General features: G+C 36.6%; 2 protein-coding genes and 1 long non-coding RNA gene across 41 annotated transcripts in view; 2 read left to right on the forward strand and 1 right to left on the reverse strand.

The window, feature by feature from the left end:
* Positions 1 to 10836, reverse strand: part of tsnare1 (T-SNARE Domain Containing 1) — a 506388-nt gene extending 495552 nt beyond the window's left edge. For 4 of the 8 annotated variants that reach the window (XM_087284985.1, XM_087284986.1, XM_087284987.1 and 1 more), the window contains exons 1-3: positions 10589 to 10836; positions 10293 to 10347; positions 6918 to 7003 (exon numbers count right to left, since the gene is read on the reverse strand). The gene's annotated coding sequence lies outside the window, so the exon portion shown is untranslated. Of the gene's footprint in view, positions 1 to 6900; positions 7004 to 10292; positions 10353 to 10588 lie in introns of all 8 variants that reach the window. The other 4 variants (XM_087284984.1, XM_087284990.1, NM_001442444.1 and 1 more) reach the window with 3 other exon arrangements.
* Positions 10288 to 11035, forward strand: LOC147833437 (uncharacterized). The gene is made up of 2 exons (XR_015511898.1): positions 10288 to 10579; positions 10684 to 11035. It is a non-coding gene; the product is annotated as an uncharacterized LOC147833437 (long non-coding RNA).
* Positions 11036 to 11706: 671 nt separating this feature from the next.
* adgrb1a (adhesion G protein-coupled receptor B1a) overlaps positions 11707 to 26370 on the forward strand; it is a 158947-nt gene continuing 144283 nt past the window's right edge. For all 32 annotated transcript variants that reach the window (XR_015511895.1, XR_015511894.1, XR_015511896.1 and 29 more), the window contains exon 1: positions 11707 to 12147. The gene's annotated coding sequence lies outside the window, so the exon portion shown is untranslated. The remainder of the gene's footprint in view (positions 12148 to 26370) is intronic.

Genomic DNA, 26370 nt, shown 5'->3' on the forward strand with positions numbered 1-26370 from the left:
TCAACCCTGTTAGACCATGCGCTGTGCCGCAAAGCAGATTTTTCAATCGTTAAAATAGTAAAAGTGGATTCGGACACGCCCTTAATGCTTTTGCACCCTGCGCTTAGGACTTTGCGCCTGGATCAGCAAAATAAAGCTCTTTTTCAGTGGCATAAAATAATCTCAAAATGACAATAATATTGCATATCGCCACAACTTCTCTGACAATATATGGCACAACAAAAAATCCTTACAACAGGCCTACTAAAAAGTTTTTAAAATTAAAATGTAACATATTTTGTTCAAGTTAAAACAATTAAACAGGTTTGTATAGTTTAATCATTTAGACTCATTTATGTATAAAAAATGTTTTGGTCAAATACAAAAACGTCCAGCAATTCTGGAGGGACTGGTTGAGAAAAACATGAGACACGTGAGAAATGAATTAAATGGCAGCAAAAAATAGCTTTACCAGAACAATACAGAAAAACGCGTGAAACATGTTTAAAAAAAAAAAGATAAATGGCAAGTAAAACTAAAAATGACAAATAAAAACTCCCTGATATTCCACAAAAATATCTAAAACTCCCTGACTTTCCATGTCTGGAATGGACCTTTTAAAACTCCATGATATTCCAGAAATTCCATGACCCTGCACTTTTATCAAAGAAGTTCAATACATATTAATACACTGTATTTTAAGAATAAAAAATGTGAATAAAAATCTGTAATTCTCAACTGCTTTAATAAACTAAACATCTGCCTTTCTCTGAAAAGGGTTAAAAATAAAATTCTCCTGCTACAATCATCAAAGGCCGCAGGTAGATGAGGAAAGAGTCAATGAAGGAGATTAGAGACGTGTCAGAGAAATGAAAGAATATGAAGTGAGCAAAGAGAGCGGAAACAATTATTAACACACCACATCAAACGCTGTTGAGATGAACAGTAGATGCGTCTACTTGCCGAATTTAGTGCCACCATATGGCTGCTGTTTCAAGTCTGCAAGTTCATCTCATCTGGATTATTCTCATATTCAAAGCTATCAGATTGTTTCATGTGGAACTGATTCGTGGAGTCTGTCGAAATAGCGGGTTGTCTTTCATGTCAAATATGCAAGCTTTTGAAGTGTTCGTTGTGCGTTGGGAATATCAGATCAGCAAGATTAATAATATCCATCCGCAAAAAAGGAAGTCCGGTGGGTTTAACCCTGAGAAGCGTCCATATGTGTGGTGTGAAAGTGTTTGTTATTTTCAGCTGTGACAGCATATGGGCCGGCTGTTTGCTTATATCTGTCTCTGTGTGTGTATGTGTGTGTGTATACACAGGTTTTCTCTGAGCGAGAGAGGATTGTTATGACCTCCAAGCTTCCAGTATTGCACATGAAATGCTTACTCTGTTTCCACGGTTGTGACCTTTCTAGCCTGAGGTCAAACTGTCTGACACTCATCCGAACATGGAGAATCTTTTTTCTCTCGCTCACTTTGGAAGGGAAACAGTCAGGAAGGAATGCTGAAGCAAATAGAGCAGAGCGAGCATTCAGCTGAATGACCAGCGCAGCACATTTGAGCACAGAAATACAGCTACACCCTGCCAAGTTGCATCTGACCTCTCTGTAACATGCTGGACTCAGAAGGTGAATTTTTTGGTTTTGCTCTTTAGAGATTGTTTTTCTTTTCTGCCTACATCAAATCAGCAGCATGGTTAGTGATACTTTGGTTTGAGACAAAAACCTAAATGGTGCCCTTACAGTACAAAAAATCTGTTTATGAACCAAATAAAGTGTTCAGTTAGTCAGAGATGTCTAATTCTTGAACAAATATACATTGTTACATTGTTCAATCCAGTTTGTAAACATTAAAATATATGTGTGTGTATATATATATATATATATATATATATATTAATGAGCTGAATTCTGATTCCTGAACAAATCGTTTTCAACGATTCAGGAAATAAGAAAAGTTTCACAAACTAATTTCGAGAGGAGCTTGTGCTATGACTTATCGCAGCTAGTCTGTCATCTGTAATCATTAGTAAGCCAATCAGATTAATCCAAACTCACTATAAGTAGTGAATAAGTAAGGGCAGTTTCAAAAAGTTATAAATCATTTTTTGTGTGGAATGTTTTGTTGAAACTTCACATACACACGCTAGGGACATCAGAGAATTAGAGTATTTTACATCTTGTAAAGGTCAAAATAGGTGCCCTGTAAATGATTTGAACTGATCCGTCCATTGACCAAATTCATAGTTGATTTTGAAGACTAACTGACTTCAAGTCTAATTCAAGTCAAATTGATGAACACCCAATCAACTGATTATTTGAGTAAGAGAACTGAATTCACTTTTCTCAACAATTCATCCATTCAATCAAACCATTTACAGTAACCCAATATGCCAACTAAATCAGTCTAATTTATTAAGTCACTGACTGAGTTGAACTTTAATTCTTCAACAAATCTCTTTACAAACCAAGTCTGTTCAACTGAACAATTCATCGTCTACATTCCTTGAGCCAATGGACTCATTTTTAACTCCAAAACAAATTATTCACTAAAAAAAAAAACAGTTTAATCCGATTTGTGATCTAAACCACCAGTTTACTCTGCTTAACTGATTCTTGAACAAACCAGTTGCTTTAGAGAGCCTCAGACACCTAGACTGCAACTCTGCATAAGAAGATCGCAGCTGGTCTCTCATCTGTAACTATTAGTAAGCCAATCAGATTAATCCAAACTTAAGCTATACTAAGCTACTCCCTTATCTTTGTTTTCCGAAGAAACCCCCCATCCACCTTATCTCCCCCTTTCCTCATTTACCAAGGGGAGCTCTCAAGAACTGCCTGATCTCGTACCCCCTTACATGCTCATTGACCAGACCGGAGTAAGTTTGACAAAGAAGTTTGGCCAGAGGAGAAATGCTCGTGCCCAACTGAGCCTGGATTCTCTCTAGGTTTTTTTTTTCACTTTCGTCAATTGGTGAAATTTGTTCCTTGCCACTGTCGCTACTGGCTTGTTTGTTTGGGACTTGTGGCGCTGCCCATCAATGGATTTTCTCTTCAGTGTTTGGACTTTCAGCAGTGAAATTTAAACCACACTGAACTGAACTAAACTGAACTTCAACTCTAAAAACCGGACAGGCGCGGTTTCAATTTGCTAGAATTTCTATGTTAAGTTGCTGTGACACAATCTACATTGTAAAGGCGCTACAGAAATAAAGATGAATTGAATAAAAAGCTTAATTGAATAGTTCAATCCCATTTTAGTCTAATCAAGTGAACTAAACTTGATCATTAATTAAATCTAATCAAATTATTCAGTCAAAATTGCTTAATTCAGTTGGTGAACTGGATCTGCTGTGGTGACAAAAAAAAAAGATTTACTGATGTGGTCCACTGATTCAATAATCTCCTGTATCTGCGTGCATGAAAGTTTTGATGATATAGTGTGGCTTCAAGAATTGTGGTCAACTTTTATAGTGTTTCTTTTGTTGAACTATTCCTTTAACTACTTTTCTAACAAGGTGTTTATGTGTGCGTTTGTGCATCTGATGGTCCATATAGATGCGTGTGCATGCAAACACTTGCAGGCAGAGGCAGATGGTTGCATTACTCATCTGAGACTCTAAAACTGACACATATTTTCATCCCCCTCTTCTTCTTCCTTTCTCAGCAGAAACACGGCCCACAGTGCTGTGCGTTCACACGTCCAAACCCTCCTCCATATTCCAGCAAGACGAGACGCTCAGAACAGGGACTGCTGTCCTAGCGCCTCACCATCTTTACAGCAGCCACACCAGTGAACAAAACAAACACCTTGGGTTTAAGACAAACAAACAAACAAACATACAATTCAACAAACCACTTGCTTCATAATTAAAATGCTTCTCCGTATACTCGTAGATATGCAGCAGATGTATTATAAATATCATGTGGTAAGCGCATTTGTATTTTATTCACATTTCTAAGCGGCATTTGTTTATCCATGCACCTTAATCTGAATCCAAATGACTGGAAAATCCCAGGGTATGTCTGAGGGAATTTAATGCAAGTACGCCAGCAGACATGGCTTTAATGTCTGTAATGGGATTTCTTAAAGGAAGGGGCTGTGAAATGACAACTTAGATGGTACTAACGCAGATAAGACGTGATTCAAAACTCATGCCCTTTCTGCCTCATCAAGGCATTACTTATCTCTCCATTAGATTATTACAACTCACTCGTTTTTTGTCAGCATATATTCACCATTTGGCCCCTTGAGCACTACCAAAACACTACCTGCCGCCTGACTTGTACTCAATCTGCTGAATTTTTTCACACGCCATGCCTTTGTGGCAAGAATAAAACTCAAAGCAGACAGCTTCAATGGCCCGCAGTGCTGCGGTCTCTTGTTGACTTGATTCACTGAAAGTTGCTCTATTTAATGTGAAAAATGACAAAAACAGTCACCCACTAACTCACTGTCAAAAGGTTTGGGAACACACTTTTAGAAAAGGTCCTTTAATGGCATCTAGGTTTTCTCGAAGACCCTTTACATTAATTTATAAAAATGTTCTTCACGCTGAGGGACAAAATAGAAAATTAAGTGCCCCTTTAATGCTATTTTAAAGGTTTCTAAATGAGTGTTTTGAGGTCTTCCACATTATGTTTGCATTCAACTAAGGTGAAAAAGCCTTTTATATATATATATATATATATATATATATATATATATATATATATATATATATATATATATATATATATATATAACAATACAGTCTTCCTTCATTTCTCCTTAGAAACGGTCTCTAAGGCCCCTTTTAAGCTGCCAGTTAAATGTGACCGAAATCAGATTTTTTGCTCATATGTGACACAGATCAGGGGCCTCATGTATCAATGCTGCGTACGCCAGGTTTCACGCTCAGAATCGCTCACGTTTGGATTTACTAACAATGAACTGAACGTGGGAATGTGCGCAGCTCCACGGCAGCTTTATGGCTGGCGTACGCACATTTTTTGTGCGTGTCTGTTTTATTTCCATTGGCGACTCCTAGAGGCAGTTGTGTTAAATTCCTCTCTACAAAGTGTCTGATCCTTGCAATGGCAGCTGTATGAGACGGGTTTATCTAGCAGGTATATAAGGTTTCCATACCATACAGTTGACCAGCTAAACATTAAAGCACAATTTGCAGCGGTCGCCTGTTTTCCCAATGTAATCTGAGCGATCCACCGCACGCACATTGCTATAAAGACACTATCTGAAGATGAATTTGCATGCATGAATCAGAAACATTTCCATTTAATAAATGTGCAAATAAAATATGATGCACAAACTTATTAATGATTCCTACTTGTCTTTCTCGTGATAAATAGTAGGCAAAATCTGATATGTAGCGGGGGAAAAAAGAAGAAAGAGTTCATCAGACGCTGGATTCGAACCGAGTTCATGCTTGAACGTGTCAAAACATGTTAACACGCGTCTTACGAGCTGCGCCACTGAGACTGTTAAGGGTACTGCAACATTTTACACCTATAAATCACACTATTTCTTTTTTAACTCCACAGTGCGATGTTCAGACCCAACGGAAACATGGAGGAAAGTGGTCAGTCACCACAATTTGCTCCCACCAGACCTGAGATCTCCCTTATACCCACAAATTCCTCTGAATGGAGGAGGACACCATATTGAAACCAAAGACGCAAGCTGCGATGGTGGCCCTTTATCTCCTCCTCCGCCTCAAAAAAACATTTTAAGATTGGGTGAACTTCACATATTTGCAGAGCTGAAAGCAAAACAATTTCTTCCATCATGGCTATCGCATGCAAGACATGGTAAATTGTATGGCAAGTGTAAACACATGAATCAGATCGGTCACAACTAAAAGAACATGTAAACAGACAGGTAAAAAAAATCAGATATAAGCGACCAATTGGAATTGGGCATCAAGAACTAACAGTGTAAACGAGGCCTAAGATACTCCTTTCTAAAAGTCAGGCCTGTTCAGAATGAGGGAGCAACCATTTGTAGTTGTGTCTGAAAAAATTTTGGACATTCCTAAGTGTACTCAATCAATCCCACAAGGCACTGCAATCATGAGTGTACAACCCATGTACGTGTGTGTGTGTGTGTGTGTGTGTGTGTGTGTGTGTGTGTGTGTGTGTGTGTGTGTGTGTGTGTGTGTGTGTGTGTGTGTGTGTGTGTGTGTGTGTGTGTGTGTGTGTGTGTGTGTGTGTGTGTATAGAGTTAATTGATTGAAGATCTGGCTACTTAGACTGACATGAATCCAGCATAAGCATTTTTTTTTTACACTTATATTATATAACTGGCATTCGGTCATTCAGTGCAACCTCACAGCAGTTTACATTTTATTTAGTGGCTAATTTGTGTTAATTTATATAATCTCATAAATACATTTTAATATGATTTTTTTTCCACCAATGAAGGTTGAGGTTCGTAGCCAACAAGTTATAATTAGAACACTCACATGCACCACATCTTTGAATGTCATCAGACATTAGATCCAGGCACTTCTAAAGTGAAACCTTGTCAAAATGTATGTTTTTCACAGTACACTTCCATTTATAACTGTGACAAACAAAGTGCAAAAGCAATAACTCCACTCTAACACAAACTGTAGACATGGTTCATCATGGACATTAACTTAAGTGTCTACATACAGCTATAATCAAATATGCATGTGTAAGAATAAATCAGAAGCCAATCTGTTGTGTGTACAGATGCAGTAATCTGCTTTGTTGACTATTTCAGATATATTTATGGCAACATGGTGAGTTAAACAGAACTTACAATGGCTGATAATGCCTATATTGTTAGCTGAGAGTGCATATAGATTTATGTGGGTCGGGATTACAGTTGACATTACAAAAATATTTATCTTTGTGTATATGTGTATTTCATGTGTATATGTAAAGAAAAGAACTAGAAACATTTACTCACGATCCTGCTCATGGAAACACATTTTTCTCCTTCAATCTCACATCAGAGGGTTTTTTGCTGCTGTGATGTCCAAGCCAAGGGCAAAACTGAAATAAATAATAAGAGTTATTTGAACATAAAGGCAACACATTTGTGCCTGACATCTGAATACGCTGTGGAAAAGATAACAAGGGTATAGATCTCTATCTTAAAGGTAAAATAGATCAATGAAACCAACACTAGGGACCTGCAGTCTCCCATGGGGGCATTTAAAGGAATTATGCACTACCAAATGAAATTTCTTTCAATATTTAATCACCTTCGTGCCATTCAAAACTGAGTGACCTTTTTTTGTGAAACACAACAGAAGAAATACTCTGAGCTGACACAACTTAATGGTTTTCTGTGTTATATTGAGATACACGAGAAAAGAAAAAGAAAGCTTGTGGCCCTGTTCACACCTGATATTAATATGTGTTTCTTTCAATCCAGTCACAATGCTAAATTAAGACAAACATGTTCTGAAACATTCTGTGCTGGTCAGCTTCCAGAAGTATTAGTGCAGAAAAAGCTTTTTGTAGTGTAGTCAAAAAAACTAGTCTCCAACTAGAGAACTACATTTTAAATATTATGATACAGAGGATGACCAATATACACTCACCGGCCACTTTATTAGGTACACCTGTCCAACTGCTAAATAATGCAAATTTCCAATCAGCCAATCACATAGCAGCAACTCAATGCATTAAGGCATGTAGACATGGTCAAGACGATCTGCTGCAGTTCAAACAGCTTTAGAAAGGGCAAGAAAGGTAATTTAAGTGACTTTGAATGTGGGGGGGTTATTGGTTGCTGACAGGCTAGTCTGAGTATTTCAGAAACTGCTGATCTACTGGGATTTTAGTGGACCGGATTTAAAGAGAATAGTCTGAAAAAAAGAAAAATCAAGTAAGTGGCAGTTTTGTAGGCACAAATGCCTTGTTGATGCCAGAAGTCAGAGGAGAATGCCCAGACTGGATCGTGCTGATAGAATGGGAACTGCAACTCAAATCAACATTTGTTACAACCAAGGTATGCACAACACATCTAACCTTGAGGCGGATGGGCTACAGCAGCAGAAGACCACACTGGGTGCCACTCCTGTCAATGAAGAACAGGAAACTGAGGCTCATTTTTGCATGATTGCATGAGTCTCGATTTCTGCTGCGACATTCGGATAGTAGGGTCAGAGTTTGACAACATGAAAGCATGGATCCATCCTGCCTTGTATCAACGGTTCAGGCTGGTGGTGGTGGTGGTGGTGTAATGGTGTGGGGGATATTTTCTTGGCACATTTTGGGCCCATTAGTACCAATTGAGCATCCTGCCAATGTCTTGGCCTACCTGAGTATAGTTGCTGACCCTGTCCATCCCTTTATGACCACAGGATAACGCGCCACGTCATAATGAGTTCACTGTGCTCAAATGGCCTCCACAGTCACCAGAACTCAATCCAACAGAGTACCTTTAGAATGTGGTTGAACGGGAGATTCACATCATGGATGTGCAGATGACAAATTTGTAGCAACTGCGTGATGCTATCATGTCAATATGGACCAAAATCTCGGAGGAATATTTCCAGTAACTGGTTGAATCTATGCCATGAAGGAGTAAGGTGTTTCTGGAGACAAAAGGGGGTCCAGTCTAGTACTAGTAAGGTGTACCTAATAAAGTGGCCAGTGAGTGTACATGGTCAATTATATTTTATCCCACTTCATCTTATAAAATCTAACTTTTTAGTTGGTATTATAATCAAGTGATTCTATTAAAATAATATTAAGTTTGACACGTGTATACCAATGATGTAACTTTAGAGACAGTCCCTAAATTTGTGACTACCACACTTCAGATTGGGCGACGCAGTGGTGCAGTAGGTAGTGCTGTCGCCTCACAGCAAGAAGGTCACTGGTTCGAGTCTCGGCTGGGTCAGTTAACATTTCTGTGTGGAGTTTGCATGTTCTCCCCATGTCCGAGTGCTCCAGATTCCCCCGTAAGTTCAAAGTTGTGGTACAGGTGAATTGAGTTAGCTAAATTGTCCGTAGTGTATGTGTGTGAATGAGTGTAAATGGATGTTTCCCAGTCATGGGTTGCAACTGGAAGGGGATCAGCTGCGAAAAAACGTGCTGGATAAGTTGGCGGTTCATTCCACTGTGGTGACCCCAGATTAATAAAGGGACTAAGCCAAAAAGAAAATGAATGAATGCATGAATGAATGAATGAATGCATGAAACTTCAGATTGAAGTGTATTAAGCTTATGTGTGATAAAATTGGTAAAAAAAAGAGCACAGAAATAACAATAGTCTTAATTAAGACTGCCCACTAATAGTCTAATAACCATTTGTTAAAAAGAAAAAGGCAGTCACAGAAAATAATATATTTAAAATCATATTCTTAGCATCATATTAAATCAAAAGCAAAATAAAAGGCTAGATTAAGGGGGGAAGTGATAAGAAATTAGATTTACAGCTTTCTTACCAATCTGAACAATCAGCCAAACTCTACAATTAAGTGCACTAGACAGACTGCTGTTTGAATTTATAACTTTGGTTTCAAGACAAAAATTTTAAAAGAGTATGCTTATGCTAGTCTTGATTCAAACAAAAGCCCACAGCATTCAGCGTGGTTTTGCAGGTAGATGTAACAATAAAGCTGCTGCTCTCCATATTGTTTTTCGTTATCTCCAATCACATTTATATGTAAATTGCACATGGATGTAATTGCCACTATTAGTGACAACAAAATAAGAAAACAAAAACTTTCATACAGATTCCATATACCCTCTACTTAAATAAATCAGGAAAGTAGACAAATGAGAGTGATTAAAACTATAGTTTAGCCAAAAATGGACATTTACTCAATTGAGGTAAAAGTTGGTTTTATATTCGCACATTCAGTTTTTCTGTTGTTTTGAAGTGAGAGTTGCATGTGATTTCAGTCCGAAAATTCAAAGTACCATAATGAACAAAGTATAGAGCTATAACTGAACAAATGAGCGAATATAAAACCAATTTCACCTCAATATTTACTAGCTCTCTAGTTGATCCAAACCATTATAAGTATTTTTTATTCATTAATTCATTTTCTTGTCGGTTTAGTCCCTTTATTAATCCAGAGAATGAACCGCCTATAAGTATATTTCTTCAGAAAAACACAAAAGAAGATGCTAAAAAACCTTTTAACCGTTTTTTATATCCTCTTCCGTGTTTAACATAAAGGTTTGAAAAGAGTAACGGGAGAGTAAATTATGACAGACTTTTCATTTTCAGGTGAACTATCCCTTTAAGACACCACGTGTAAACATTAATACATCTCCCTCCTATTCTTGTTATCTGATCAACCAACAGTTCCATACTTACAATAGGTTCCTGGTAGGCCTTCTTTTCACATCTCGCAATCAGGTTTTCCCAGCTGCTATCCTTGGGCAAAACAAAAAGGCCTGGATATGAGTTATTTGGACACCCTAATGTGTGGACGATTGAACAAAAAAGTCAAAAGTATCTGTTTTTGTTCTAATTGAATTTCTGCCAACAAAGCTGCAGAGCACATGGTGTAGAAATACACATAATTCATCGTTTGAAAAGTGTGTGCTTCCTATCCTTCATGCTGGAAACAGTTCACGCTTCGCCCTGTTTACATGTCACAGGTTGCCCACCTGATCAATCTGCATCCTTTGCTCACATGAAAAGCTGCGTCTGGTGCTATGACGACATGTTTTCCCGTAACATTTGCTCTCCCTGCTTCTGTCAGGTTTCGACGGTTTCCATGAGGAACAGCTTTAGCATCAGAAGCCTCCCACTCCCCGCCCTCGAGCTGGAGAAGCCGGAGTCTGAGCGCGTGGAGCAGGTGTCCGCCCACGAGCCAAACGCTGGAGGAGCACCGAGAAGCAGAAGCGCGTTTTCCAAGCGCACCTCCGGTTGTTTGGCGCCAAATGTCTTTGCAAGCACAATTTACATTCAAATTGATGTCGCATGCTGCATTTCTTTTTAAATATCCATCAAAATTGCATGTTTTGCAACCTGAAATAAATGAATTATAACACATAAAAACATTAATCAAATTATTAATCAGAAAGAAAACGGTTAAATAAATAAATTACATTTACAGATCATACAGTATAGCTGCATATATATTTTTAATAATGCAATAATGTATTAGACATAACATAAACGTATTAATTTCAAACTAGAACTGTTAGCTTTTAAATTAAGCAGATATATTTATTGTTTGTTTGTTATGGGTATATTTATTTATTAATTTATTTATTTTTAGTTAAAATATAATAAATAATATCAGTGATATGTATCAGATATTTTATCTATGATATGTTTATTGCTTTGTATTTAAGTTAAATTGTTTACATTTTATGTTCATTTTGTGCCACTGCATCATTATTATTATTATCATTATTATTTATTATTATTATTATTATTATTATTATTGTTATTATTTAATAATAAATTATAAGGATTTAAAAATAAATATTTTTCTTAACAATTCTTTTAATTTTAATAAATAATAAATAAGAATTTAATCGGCTTTGAATGGGTTAATCAGCTGCCTCCGTGCTCGCTCTCTCTCTCTCTCTCTCTCTCTCTCTCTCTCTCTCTCTCTCTCTCTCTCTCACTCACTTTCTGTCTTTCTCTCTGTGCGCGCTTCATTTTCACTTTCTCATCGTTGTGTCTCCTTCATTCTGGTGTGACCCACGCAATGCTGTTGCTCCACAAGGGGGGGCTGCTGGATATATGCTTTAGTGCCCGACTGCCTGCCTTCAAACACTGAATCCAGTTTGTGTGGACAGAGCGGGCGAGCAGAGCAAGACTCCCACTGCCGAGAGAACACCCGATCTGGTCTTCACTCACCGCACACCTCCCTGGAGCATCGCACACCACTTCTGGACTTCTTATCCGGAAAACGGGATAACAATTTTTCCCACTTGCGGGCTGGATTAAATAATAAAGATTTGGGAGACAGAGTTACATTATCAGAAGTGACAGAACAGAAACACACATTAACTGGATCCGCTGTGAATTTATGGATGCTTGTTGCTTTCTTTCGGTCTTCTTCCACTGGAGCAAACAGACCTCCTTTTGTGTCTTTCTTCAAGCCTGTTGAAAGAATGAATACACCGAACTTATTCTGAACAAGTTGGAGGAATAGTCGAAGGCTTTTTTATGTGCAGACAAACAGATGGAGCATGCCAACTTTTTGGAGGTAAACCTTCGTTCTGATAGTCTTGAATGTGATTGTAGACCCGACATTTTCCTGATTTTAACCTTAATTGACTTGGTAAATGAAATGCGTTTGCTTATGCATCATCTTATATGCATGCAATTGAATATAGTCTCATAATATTTATGCTTTGCTAATAATAATGATCATCTTTTACGCACTCTTTTACGCACGCATTAATGAATTCGAGGGTTGTTCACAGAAACTCTGTTGCAACCTTTGTCCTAAATATTTATAGTTGTGATATCAGATAATGACATGACAGATCTGTATGATTCAGTTAGTAAGATTCCTGAACTCATATATGTTTATATTTGCGCTTGTGGGCAGTCTGCTGTCGCTGTCCAAGGTACTGTAGCAAACTGCGGTGTTGACCAGTCCAGTGTCCACTGGTCAAAACAGTTTTGACATAAGAACTCTGTCCCAGAACAAATCTTATTTGACCCTTTTAGCTTGGCTAGAGTATTTGTAGCATTTAAATGCTGTGGTATTACGTTGTGCGCAATAGTTCCTGCTCGTATCTCTCTGGAGTGGGGAAAACACCTTCCTCCTTTCCATCTCGTGTCTACTTTTCTTTCCCTAAGCAACATGGCCATAACCAGAGGACATTTAACATTTTGCCAAGCATAACCATGAAACAAAGTTTTATATAGTGAGTATTATAGCTTAATTTAATGTATATTTTTTTCTACTTTTTCTCTCTTAATCTTTTTGGTCATCTTAAATCGATTCACTGTGTAATTTCAATGAGACACTGCATACTTTACAATGTCCCTGATATTCGGTAACGTTTATACAAAACGATTTGCTTTGGGAGCATGTTAATGTGATATAATGTGACATCTAGTCTACTTTAAATATTATACCACAACCTGCAAGTCACTTGATATTAGGATTGAAACACTTGTGATATAAAGGCAGTGCAGCGTTCAGCAGCTCATGGGGGGGAAAAGAAATGCTTGAGAGCTCGTGTTTTGTCCGGTTCAGTGATGTCTCTATTCAACAATGAGAATAGAAACCCAACTGTTTTGTCTTTCAAAACCTCTCTTTATCTTTCAATTGCATGGTGGGATACTTTATTTGCGAGCATTAATGCATAATTAACCTAAAAAATAAATATATTTTAAAAAGTCTTAGAAAAAAATCTAACTTGCAATTTAGTATTGATTTACACATCTGACTTTAATTTAGTTATGTAAAACTGCCTTGTCATGTATGGCTCGCAAAGTCTAAAACAGGCTACATTATATGCGCCATTTATTACGCCGCGACAGTGTAGAAAGTTCTCGTTTGGTGATAATAGATGTGGTTTGCTGGTGTTTGGCGGAGAGTGAGCAGAAGTTCCGTGTTTGTACAGTAGGGGGGACTGTGCCAGCGCTCAATTCCCTCCGCGGGAATACGGGAATAAACGGCGATCACGGAACAGGAGATGCTTCACTGCGCACTTTCAGACACCGGAGAGCCTCTGACTGCAGCACAGGCCATCCGAAACACACACACAAACGAACACACACACACACACACACACACACACACACACACACACACACACACACACACACACACACTCCCATCAATAAGCCACATGACTTGAGACTTGAGAAACTTTGTAATTTGGGCTCCAATTATTGCTTTAAAATGATTATTTTTATTGATATTATTGTTATTATTAATAACAAGCCAAATAATTATATCATAATAAATAAAAATACTTAAATAATGCTAATATTAATAATAATAATAATAATAATAATAATAATAATGATAATAATAATAATAATAATAATTATTATTATTATTATTATTATTATCATTATTATTATTATTATCATTATTATATAAACTATATTTTATTAATGTAGTGCCCCTTGTTAATTAATGAATTAATGTCAGTTTATACTGTACATAAGCATCTAATGGACCTATTATAAACTCAGATTTATAATAAAGCAAAAAAAAAAAAAAATCATAATATTTGATATCAATACCATAATAACAAATATGGAAACCAAAGTCATATGATTTAAGCTCTCAGTAGTATTATTTAAAATACATTTCATAATAAACAATTAAGAATATCAACAAACAATTTTTTCTTGCATCATCATCAAAAAAAAAAAAGATGTGATTTTGCAGAAATATTCATGTCACAGTCTTTGTGTGAAGTCGCATCAGTTCCGCTTGACTGTCTCTTTTAAATACATGTTTTCCGTGCGTCTCCGGGGAGTTTGGAGCTTAAGAGCGCAGTGTTTACCCTGTGGCCACAGATATTTGGACGCCTGTGTTTTCTTCATCTGAGGAAAAGGAGTAGAGATGATACATTGAGAATAAAAATAGATCAGTCTGACAGCAGAGCTCTGAATCACGAGCCGGGGTGAAATTGGGCAAGCTGGCATTATTGGCTGTTTGGAGGGCATTCATGCAAGCCTTTTAACCTACATGTCCCACTTTTGTCTTTCTCCTGTATATCCTTATTCTGACATGTCTTATATCCATTTTCTTTTCATCTACCAGTTTGTGTGAGCCAGATGAATCAGAACGTTTAATCTATAGACTATAGATTATATTCTGTGAGATCTCAAAAAAAAAAAATAATAATAATAAAAAATAATTAATAATAAAAATAAGTACAATACTAAAAAAAACAATAATACTATATAAAAATATATATAATTATTTTATATAAAAAATGACCAAATCAATAAATATCTTCATTAAAAATCTGCAATGAGATATTTGGAAAATATTAATAATAATAATAATAATAATAATAATAATAATAATAATAAAAGCCATATGATTTGATCTTTTGATTTTAATAAAAAATAAAAATGAGACATTTTTTTTAAATGATGAAAAAATTATTATCATTAACAATAATAATATATAAAAAAGCCATATTATTTGAGCTTGCAATTGTAATCAAAACACTTATACAACTTATAATTTATTTTATAGGAAAAAAATTGCACATTAGCTTAGCTCTCAATATTAATAATAATAATTACATTTTTAATTTTAGTCAAACATAATGGCAACACTTTGCAGAGAGCACATTTCATTAAGCACAAGCCGCTCGACTAGTCTGTTTATGACATGTTACAGTTCACAACATATATTTCACACACCCTTGGTTTACACAACACCTTGTCTGCTCAAAATAGTGTGTGCAGCTTTTTGTAGCACACAAACTTGCAAGGGAATTTGATACAGAGTTTGATGGCAGTCATTCAGCAACGAAAACACAGTTACAGTTGCTGCTTTCTCACTTCAAAAGCCATAATAAACACAATAAATAAATAAGTATATTTTTGTATAATCTAGTTGTACAAAGTTTGGAATATTTAAGGTGCTTATGCCTGCAGAGGCTGCATATATTTAATGAAAAATATTATTTATTATTAAAATGTTTATAATTTTCAAATTAATAAGGTCTATCAGTATTAATAATTTAAATAAAATGTAATGTAATAAGCCATGTGATTTCAGCAGGCCATAATAATAATTACAATTACAATTAAAATTATTATTATTATTGTTGTTGTTGTTATTAACAACAACAACAACAACAACAACAACAACAACAACAACAACAACAATAATAATAATAATAATAATAATAATAATAATAATAATAGTAATAAAATATAAGGAAACTTTGAGGTAACCATTTTAATCCAATATTTAATTTAATAAATATAAAAAATATATCAACAACAACAATACTAATAATACTACTAATACTACTACTAATATTAAATTTAATAAATATTTAAAAAATTATCAACAATAATAATAATAATAATAATAATAATAATAATAATAATAATAATAATAATAATTACATCCAATTATTAAGCAAAATCAATACAATATTATTTGAGCTCTTAATGATAAAAATGTTATTAAATAAAATAATCAATATCATTTGAACTCAATAGTATCAATATTATTAGAAAACAATACATTATATTAAACATCACATGCTATGAATGTTCAAAAATTGAGCAAACAAATAAACAAAAAATTGGTCAAATCTTTATTTATTCAAAAATCCCACATATATATGCAATCTTTAGATTAAAGACGACCTTAAAGATTTCCTAAAAATCTCAGTATATGTCAAAGACCAGACAAAAAACATAAAATCCAATACTACCAACCCAACTAAGGCTGATAATCTCTCATAAGCCTGCATAGATGTAGGTTTCTGACCCTTTTTGCCCTGTTCTGATGGAGCTGGTCAGCAGGAGGAAGCAGGTGCTGAGTGAATGAGGTTGGTATGTTTGCAAGGTATGAAGCGATTAGTGAAGTGATTGTGCACAGGAGCCTGTGGCTCCTAGCCATCCTCATAGAGGCCGATGATCGGGCCTGGAACGCCACACATTTGGCCAGTCACTCTCTAATTAGGGTCTAATTCAGAGCTTGTGCCCTTGCCTAATGAATCAGAGACAGAACAGGCTAGAAATGAGGAGGACACACATCCCAGCATCCCATCTGAGCTACTTGCCATCAAAGTGTATTAATGGCTGGCTTTTCAAGCTCTGCGCAGATGGCTTCGCGACTTTGTTTCAGTGTCGCATGATGCAACTTTGTTCGCTTAAGAGTAAAGAGGAAGTGTGCATGTGTGCGTGTTTGTGTGTGTGTGTGTTAAGGGCTTATGTATTTGTTGCAATGAAAAAAACAACCAGTATATGGACTGGATGTCCACCTTTTTCTCACACTTCATGATGCTTTATTGTGAACTGTGGGAGTTTTTTGTCAGGCTTCTCACAGTTCATCTACTGAATATTAAAAGGCAAGTTATTAGAATTCATAAATTGCTTTCAGCAGACCATAAATAACCACAAAAAAACTTGAGACAAGTCTTTTCACAGCAATAGTGTGGACCTGTTGAACATTTATTTTGCTAGCAGGCTTTGTTATTCTTTAGGTGAACAATTAATCAGTCCAAGTTAATCCACTATTTTGGTAATCCTCAATCAAAGTCTGAACATTTGCTTCTGTGTTTGGAGTGACTGGCTGTGTTTGTGATTAGCTTCATCCATAATATTCTTAACCATCGTTAAGCTACAGTCACTAGAGTTTGTGCGTGCCAAATTCTGTCGTGCAGAGCTGCGAAAAGGGGCGGGATTAAACAAGATGATTGAAAAAGCTAGCGATTGTTTTAAATTTCTGTCCAGAAAGGTCATGTTTTGATCCTCGATTAGTCGCACGCAGTGATGCGATATCGCAGGTCAGAGTTCGCCAAGCTTATACTTTGCACCCCAGCAACCTGCGAAACTTGACGCATGACCCTGTGTTTCCTGTTTGACACATTCGCGTGCATATGAATGGAAGTCTATGGGGAGAAAAGCCCAGTGGGACCGCAGCTTTAGTTTGATACAAAGGAATGCTACAAAACAGAAAACCCCGCCCCCTACTAAATATTCAGTTTCAGCTGGAAGTAAATTAACAAACTAGAATAAAAGTCTCAGCAACTTCTGGTTCATGTGGACTTTATATAATTATAAATGCATGAATCGTACACTGTAAAAAATAAATCTGTAAAATTTACGGTAAAAAAACGACAGCTGTGGTTGCCAGTACTTTACCGTTAAAAATACAGTACAAACCGTAAAAGTAATTTTTCATTTTTACGATTAAATACCGTATTTTATTAATTTATAGAGGTAATATGTCTGCATTTTGAATGAACATCTACACATCTTTTGTTACACAGTTAGACACGTTAGCACACCTACATGCAGGTGGTGATGAGGAAGTTACATAATGAGCCAACACTCATCACAATCATCTTCTCCCACAAGCAGAAAAGAGTATCAGCATATAGAAGGTGCTCAGTGTCATTCACACAGCTACTAAACACCAGTATGGTAACACGCATAAAATTAAAGTCATGAAATAAACATTATTTATCAACATTAGATGTAACATAAATCTCTAATGTAAATAACTGATGGGGAAAAAACTAAAAAGATAATTTTAATTTTATTAATTTCAACCAAATGCATAAAAACTTATGTGCCATGCAGGGAATTCTGGGAAAGTCAATTTACGGTTATTCGCCATATTAAGGAAACATACCGTTAACCAGGTTACGGATTTGTACTGCAGAATTTTTACAGTTTTTTACCGTTTAAATCACGGCCATTTTTTACAGTGTAGGCAAAGTGGAGGGTGGTTTACCTGACAAAGGTCATTTAAAATTATTTAATGCAGGGGTGTCCAAATTCGGTCCTGGAGTGCTGGTGTCTTGCTGAGTTTAGCTCCAACTTGCTTCAACACACCTGCCAGGAAGTTTCTAATATACCAAGTAGGTGCTTGATTAGCTGGTTCAGATGTGTTCAGTTGGGGTTAGAGCTAAACTTTCCAGGACACTGGCCCTGATTTAACAAAAGGGAAGCCATTGTTTTTTACATGGTCATTTGCTATAGTTAAAGACTATTAAAACTAGTATTTGACAGAATTTTCATCAGTTATGAAGTGTTAGATCTCCCTGATTTGAATCAGACAGAGGAAAACAGAGATCCTTTGTGTGCATGTAAATGATGCAGGCATATCTAATAGCTCATAGTAACATGTTTTAGCTATCTCTTTGCAAATATTTGTAAACATTTTGGCGAGTTAGCACTTCACCGCAAACGTTAGTTGTTATTCTTTTTTATATAGTAGTTAATTGACCAACAAAAATACATTAGAAATAAAATACAAATTATAGCAAACGATATTCCCTTCAAAAGCCTATTTTTCCAATAAAAATGTACAAATTATATTTTTGTTTTGTGCCCGTCCAACTGTGCGATGATGATTTGTTTCGCTCCTCGGAAAATTAATGAATGCTTCACTGCTTCATAGCTGCTGGCAGCAAGTTCAGGTGAAGTGTTTATTGGCAATATTGACAGGAAAATATACATTTCGATTTCAAAGAAAATATCCTAATATTAAAAAGGAACCGTGAGTTTGACCCTATCAATTTCATGCCTTTAAATAATGTAGCCTAGTTGTCTTTTTATTTATTAATGAAGGAATTATAATGTTTTGTATCATTGCTTATCTTTATTTACAAGCAGAGTATATACAGCTAATGTATAGGCTATATCTGTCCGTTCGCATTCCGTCCATTTGTGCCACCTAGCGGCATAGTCGCAAACTATTAGAGTGGAGGCGGTATAAAGTGGAAGTATCTTACTGTTTTTTTTTTCGGCTCTCCTCTTACTCCTGCCAGACGGCCTCGGCTGGAAGTAAACAACTCCCTGGGATAAGCAAGATAAGCAGACGCTCTGAAATTCCTGCCCCTGTCAAGGACACCTGCGGGACTCTGGACTATGCAGGCTCACACACACACAAACATATCTACAGATAAACATTCACCACCGATCCCCATCCAAACGCCTTCGTGTGCTTTTACCCACGTGGGGCGTGGGCGGGGCTGTGACAAGCGCCGGAAATGGCTGCTGGGCCAGTTGGCTGCCCGCACTCAACGGATTGTTTTCCATTACCCCTGTTCCCATCCCCTCTGTCTATGTTGTGTCTTGCCGGTGTGCTTATGCTAAGATAGGGCTGTTTTTCTCCCTTTTCTCACTTTGTCCTAATCAAGGGCAAGCTGAGGGGGTGTTTTTTAGCCTAACTGTCCAAATGTATCTTTCTTCGTTTCTAAATGCTACCTCCTAAGATCTGTCTCCCCTGAAAAGTTGTTTGTGATGTTTTGTGTATGGTCTGGGGGGTCCAATTTTCGCTATACGAAAGTGTAGTGACAAATAAAGGCTTGATTGATATTGATATATGGTGTAGCGGTAATGGCTATATTAAAGTATCACCTACTGTACATTGGCTCGCTGGTGAAAAACATGTCAGTGGGTGAGTAAATAGCTTTGTATCCATCCAACTATTTTTGGATTTGGGTTATTGTGTTAAAACTGCTTGATGGAAATGCCAAGATGTGCGTACATTTTGAAAATGTGCATTGAAAACCTATGCGCATAACTGAGTAGGATAAACTTTTTATTCAATAAAAAAATGTGCATAAACTACAACGGAATAAACAGAATAAATGTCAATATGCGCAAGTCATGCATATTTTGTTTTAAAAGATCATGTGATGATAAAAATGAGTGTGATTAACTGAGTAAATATACAAACCAGTGGTGCGAGCGCATTGTAAAACGTCTGAAAACATCTTAAGTCAACAGAACAAACAAAAGTCTCTTATCTCAGTGGTTCAGTAGTATTATGATTATATTAATATTGCATCCCAGAAATTTCCTGTGCGTCTGCACTCTGCAAAAGCCCCCTCAAGTCACTTATTATATAAGAAAAGACTCCTCCGTACGCAAATTCTGTTTTTCTTTTTGATATGTAGTGCCAGTTTATCAGCAAATGACAATTTTGTTCTCTTTGACACATTGAATGAAAATCCTGCATTATTCACAAATCTTTTTCTGTGATATTATAGTTTTGTGCATAAATTTCTTACTGTTGCCAGTTTGTCCGGTAGTTCGACATGTATGTTGGTGGACATGAGATGCAGAGCGGAGTTGACTGCGACAATGGGAGTTGGTAGAACAGTTCTAAAAGTAAGACTAAAAAAATAAAATAAATAAATAAACAAGTAAATAACGAGGAGAGAATGTGGTAAAATATGAAAATGTGGTAAAAATCAGGGGGCTTTTCTTTTGCTAGGTTTGCTTTTTAAAACACTGCGGTTGGGTTTAAGCAAAGGTGGATGGGTCAGTCGCTGCTTTTGAAAACACTATTGGTTTGGTTTAGGGAAGGGGTTTCAGTCGGTTGGTCAGTCAGTAAGTCAATCAGTCAGCAGCGGCCTCTGCTGGAGAACTGCAGGCACGAACGGTAATCGTGAGATAAATTTGAGATCTGAAAATGCGTACACAACAGCCTCTGGTAGATTTGCGAAAACAAAAACTGTAAAAAAAACTTAGCTCCTTGTACTTATTTTGCTCTCTCCAGAAATGTACATGGGGTACGTAATTAGAATGAGCCTGGGTTTGACAAATGAATCTAACACTTATTTCATCCAATCAATATATGGACTGTTTGTAGTGTAACGTTTTATATTTGAAGTGATTTGGTACAGTTCTTTAGAATGGATGTTCCTGAAACCGGAACTGCAACCCATAATGAAATGCAATAATGACGTGTAGAAAATGTGTGATAGATGAATATGAGTGAGGCTTAAATGTATACTGTAGTTCACCCAAAAAAGACAATAAACTCATAATCCACTCACACTCAAGTAGTTCCAAACTGTTATGAACAGAAAAAAAGATATTTAAAATAAAGCTGGTCAAATTTTACACCCACAGTCGGAGTAAATAACACTGTGGAAGTCATATAAGTTTTCAGCATTCTTCAAAATATCTTGACAAATAAACTGTCAAGACCAAAGAATGTCAAGAAGGCAAAAACAAGGTTTGCCAGTAATACATGGCAAACCCTGTTAATTGCATAAAAGCCCGCTCAGGATATTCACAGAACTGACACAGCATCCTCTCCAGCGAGTTTACTCAATCTGTTCTATCAAGTACGAGCAACTCTTGCTCAAAATCAACATGCCCATTGACTCGCTCACCAGCCGTCGTCCCACATAAAGCTGAAGAACATGGAAAATTGATGAGGCCTTTGTGTCTCGACTGAGAGCAGAGTCAGAGTTCCACCGTTCAGCAGCAAACTCGCAGATCTGAGCTTAAAATAAAGCTGCGATTGCTTCAGGGAGGGAAACACCTCACCGTGCTTTTCTCACACACAAACACACATCCCTGTCTGTGTGTGTTTTTCTAACCTAAATTATGCAGCGAAACTCCAGGAGTGGAAAGATGGCAGATGACACAATGTGTGAGGACACCGAAGCTGCATGGCACCTTTTGTCAGCTAATTATAGACGACGAAAGCACGATGACGGAAAGCTTTTTCTTGGCTTTGCGCGTATTCATATTTTTTAAATGTCAAATGCATGTGCACAGAGGCGTTTCATTGTTTTACTGGCATCAATATGGATGTCAGATGGAGCCAGCTCTAGACACTGTAAATCTTATTGGCGTCAAAGCATCAAATAAGGCCAGTGTTCCTGTGATGGGGAGATAATGGAGCCTGTGTCCTTTCAGCACATGCTCAGTCGATAAGTTGTGATAGCCTTCTCACTATTTATGAAGTGAAAATTAGGCTGGCAGACATTTGCAGGGTTGCGCTTGGAGATTTTTGTTGTTGGTGGTACGATGCATAATTGAATTGGAGTGCGTTCCAGTGTGGCATGTTGTTGAATATGCTTAGTGAGATAATAGACTTGAAAAATAAATATGTAAAATAACTGAAAATAGTACTGGCAGATCATTATGCGTTTTTGTACTGTCATTTACCTGATTAGCAAGGACAAAATAACTAATACAGCAGTAAAACTGTCAGTAAAAGTCACCTTGTTGAATTGCAGTTTAGTTTTCAACATTCAAAGTTTTCAAGGTTTCTTAAATCGGTTTGAAAATTTAAATAAATTGTGGCACGTTGGCTCAGTGGTTAGCACTGTCGCCTCATAGCAAGAAGGTCACTGGTTCGAGTCCCGCCTGGGCCAGATGGCATTTCTTTGTGTAGTTTCCACCACAGCCCGAAGACATGCGCTATACTGTAGGTGTATTGAATAAACTAAAGTGGCAATAGTGTTCGTATGGGAATACTGGGTTGCGGCTGGAAAGGCATCTGCTGCATAAAAACATATGCATAAAAATTTGGTAGTTCATTCCGCTGTGGTGACCCCTGATAAATAAGGGAATAATCCAAAGGAAAACGAATGAATGAAATTGGCCATAGTGTATGTGTGTGAATGTAAGAGTGTATGGGTGTTTCCCAAAGCTGGGTTGTGGCTGGAAGGGCGTCCACAACATTAAAATATGCTGGAACATTTGGCAGTTTATTCCGCTGTGGCGACACCTAATAAATAAGGGACTAAGCAGAAGGAAAATGAATGAAATTGGCCATAGTGTTTGTGTGTGGATATAAGAGTGTATGGATGCTTCCCAATACTGGGTTGCGGCTTGAAAGGCATTCGCTGCATAAAAACATATGCATGAATAGTTGGTGGTCCATTCCACTGTGGTGACCTCTGATAAATAAGGGACGAAGCCAAAGGAAAATGAATGATGAATGAATGAATGAATGAATAAATGAAATCGGCCATAGTGTTTGTGTGTAAATGTAAGTGTATGGGTGTTTCCCAATACTGGGTTGTGGCTGGAAAGACATCCGCTACATATAAACAAATGCTGGAATAGTTGGCGGTTCATTCCCATGTGGCGACCACCTAATTATAAAGGGACTAAGCCGAAGGAAAATGAATGAAATTGGCCATAGTTTGTGAGAATGTAAGTGTTTGGGTGTTTGATAACACTAAAAGTAGAAAATAGCAAAAATATCTCTTCTAAATAAAATAAATCTTGTTTGTTTTGTAAATAATAGTATAAACAGTGCGTTTCTTGCATTTTCTGTAAACAAATATTTTAATGTCAATAATAATTTTATTGTAATTAAAAATGTGCCATCTCAAGGCATCTCTGATGCAGCTTCCAATCATCGTTAGTGTAGTGCAAGCATGCGATGTGTAGTTACATTTTTTGAAAGGTGCGTGGGTATTTGAACGGCTAAGGCTGCGCCGGACCATACCAATGAGGAAGTATAAATGTGCCTTAACAGAGCGGGGTCAAGTGATTCCACAAGCAGAAGGGAATGTAATTTGAAAAATTGACCTGGACAAATTAGATCAATTATAGGTTCTGAATGTCAATTTCAATTACTTTTTAATTAATCGCCCAGCCCTAAGACCTATAATGTTTTGCCCTGTAACTATTTGGCATCATGTCCACTCGGCACAGATTAAAAAACTCCTGGTGACCATGTGAATTTTTAGAATTTAATTTTTTTTTCTTTTTTAGTCTGTGGTTATCTTGGCCACTTGCCCATATAGTTAATCCACATATGCATACTGTCTGAGTCTGTCTTTTGAATGTAAACTTAATTCATAACGATTAAATGAAATTTGATGAATGAAAATTGTATGTACGGTTTTTCTGTAATGTTGTTATCATATGATATAACATATTGGATATACAGTAAAGTCTGCAGTTTAGGTGTCATGGTGGCTTAGTGGTTAGCAATGTCGCCTCACAGCAAGAAGGTTACTGGTTCGAGTCCCGGCTGGGCCAGTTGCCATTTCTGTGTGGAGTTTGCATGTTCTCCGCGTATTCGTACGGGTTTTCCGGGTGCCGTGGTTTTTCCCCACAGTCCAAAGATGTGCTATAAGTGAATTCGATACACTAAATTTGCCTTGTGTGTGTGTGAATGAGAGTGTATTGGTGCTTCCCAGTACTGGGTTGCAGCTGGAAGGGCATTCGCCTTGTAAAAGACATGCAGGAAAAGTTGGCGGTTCATTCCGCTGTGGCGACCCCTGATAAATAAGGGACTAATCCAAAGGAAAATAATTATATATGAATGAAGTGTGCAGTTTCAGACACATGCAAACGCAATTTTTTTATGAAGCCACGAAGTCAGATCCTCAATTTCAAAATTTTCTTATTATTTTTCTTTATATTCTTTCTTTGTTTCATTTTTTTACTCACGATTCTGAGTTTTTTCAACTCAAATTAGGGTGAAAACTGGACTAACAGTCATTTGGTTAAAAATAAAATTGACTCATTTACTCTTTCTTAAGTTTCTCAAATCTTTGAGTTTTTAATTCTGTTGAACACAAAAGAAGATATTTTGAAGAAAGCTTAAAACCTGTAATCTCCAAAGTAGGAAAAACAAATACAATGGAAGTCGATTGTTTTCTAGCTTTCTTCAAATCATTATTTTGTGTTCAACAGAAGAAAAAAGTCAGGTTTGAAACAGCTAAAAGGAGAGTAACTAATTTCTATTTTTGAGTAAACGATCCCTTTTACATAAATGCTCCATATTGCACAGTTCAGATGCAAAAATCTCTAAATGCCATCTGAAATGTTCCTCTAAAATGAGCATTTTTCTCAGTCTACTATGTTTATATGTTGTTATTTGACTTTAAAGGCAATGAAAATAACATATTCATCACCATAACAGTGAACTATCTGAAAATACACTGGGAAAAAAATAGAAAAATGCTCCTTTTAGAAGAAGATTTCTGATGGCATTTAGAGGCTTTTACATCTAAACTCTTTAAATGTACAAGTTAAATCATGGTAAAATGTCTGGTAGTAATTAGTTTCTTTTCATTCTAATGTATAGATCAGGGATGCTCAAACTTTTTCATATAAAGGGCCAAAATCCAAACTTGATTGAAGGTGGTGGGCCAAAGGTAAATATGCAAAACTGTATTACATTCAAGTTGCCATGGGTAATTTCCTAATTTATTCAATAATATTTAAAAAATAAGTAGAAAATGTTGCTTCATATTTATTAATGCAGTATCACTTTGAAAAAAAATCTTCTAATGAACTTATTACAGTAAAAAAAAACAATACCATTTATAGCAGAATGGAGTTAGTTGTCGAATACACTGGTTAATCTGCATTTGTTTTTGACTTGATTTGCTCGCCGATATCCTCTGCATTGCCCATCAAGTCACAGTATTGACTTTTTAAAAAAAATCTGATTCACTTACAACATTTAATTGAAATACTTAATTTCAGTTGTAACTCAGCAATGGACCAAACAAACATAAATGGTCTAAAGGCATTCACCCCAACCCTCTCCAACATTCTCACTCTCTTCATAGATTGGATGGTGGGCCAAATTAAAGGTTACCATGGGCCAACTTTGGCCCGCGAGTCCTAGTTTGGGCATCTCCGGTATAGATTAAAAAACAAAAACTAAATTTGAGGCTGTATTACAGTGTTATTTTTTTTGATACTTGAAACTACATCTATAATGGGACACACTCAAGTGCTTCCTTAAAAACCGAAGCCTACCACCCAATTTCACACTGACAGAACAAATGAGTCAGTTATACAAAGGTAAAAACAGAGGATAAGAATACAGAGAAAGCTATGATACAAATTACAGATGGTGAGAGCTCTACATCTTTGTGATTTGATTTCAAACGCTCATTTGACCCTTCGTTTGCATCATCTAGGATCATTTAAGTAAAAAAAGCACAATACGAGATGAATCGTCGCGCTTTTATCTCTGTCTTACTTTCTCTAACTCCTTTCTCCTTTTCTCTTTAGTCAT

The sequence above is a fragment of the Danio rerio genome, chromosome 16, assembly GCF_052040795.2.
Source record: "Danio rerio strain M-AB ecotype USA chromosome 16, GRCz13ab, whole genome shotgun sequence".
NCBI classification, from domain to species: domain Eukaryota; kingdom Metazoa; phylum Chordata; class Actinopteri; order Cypriniformes; family Danionidae; genus Danio; species Danio rerio.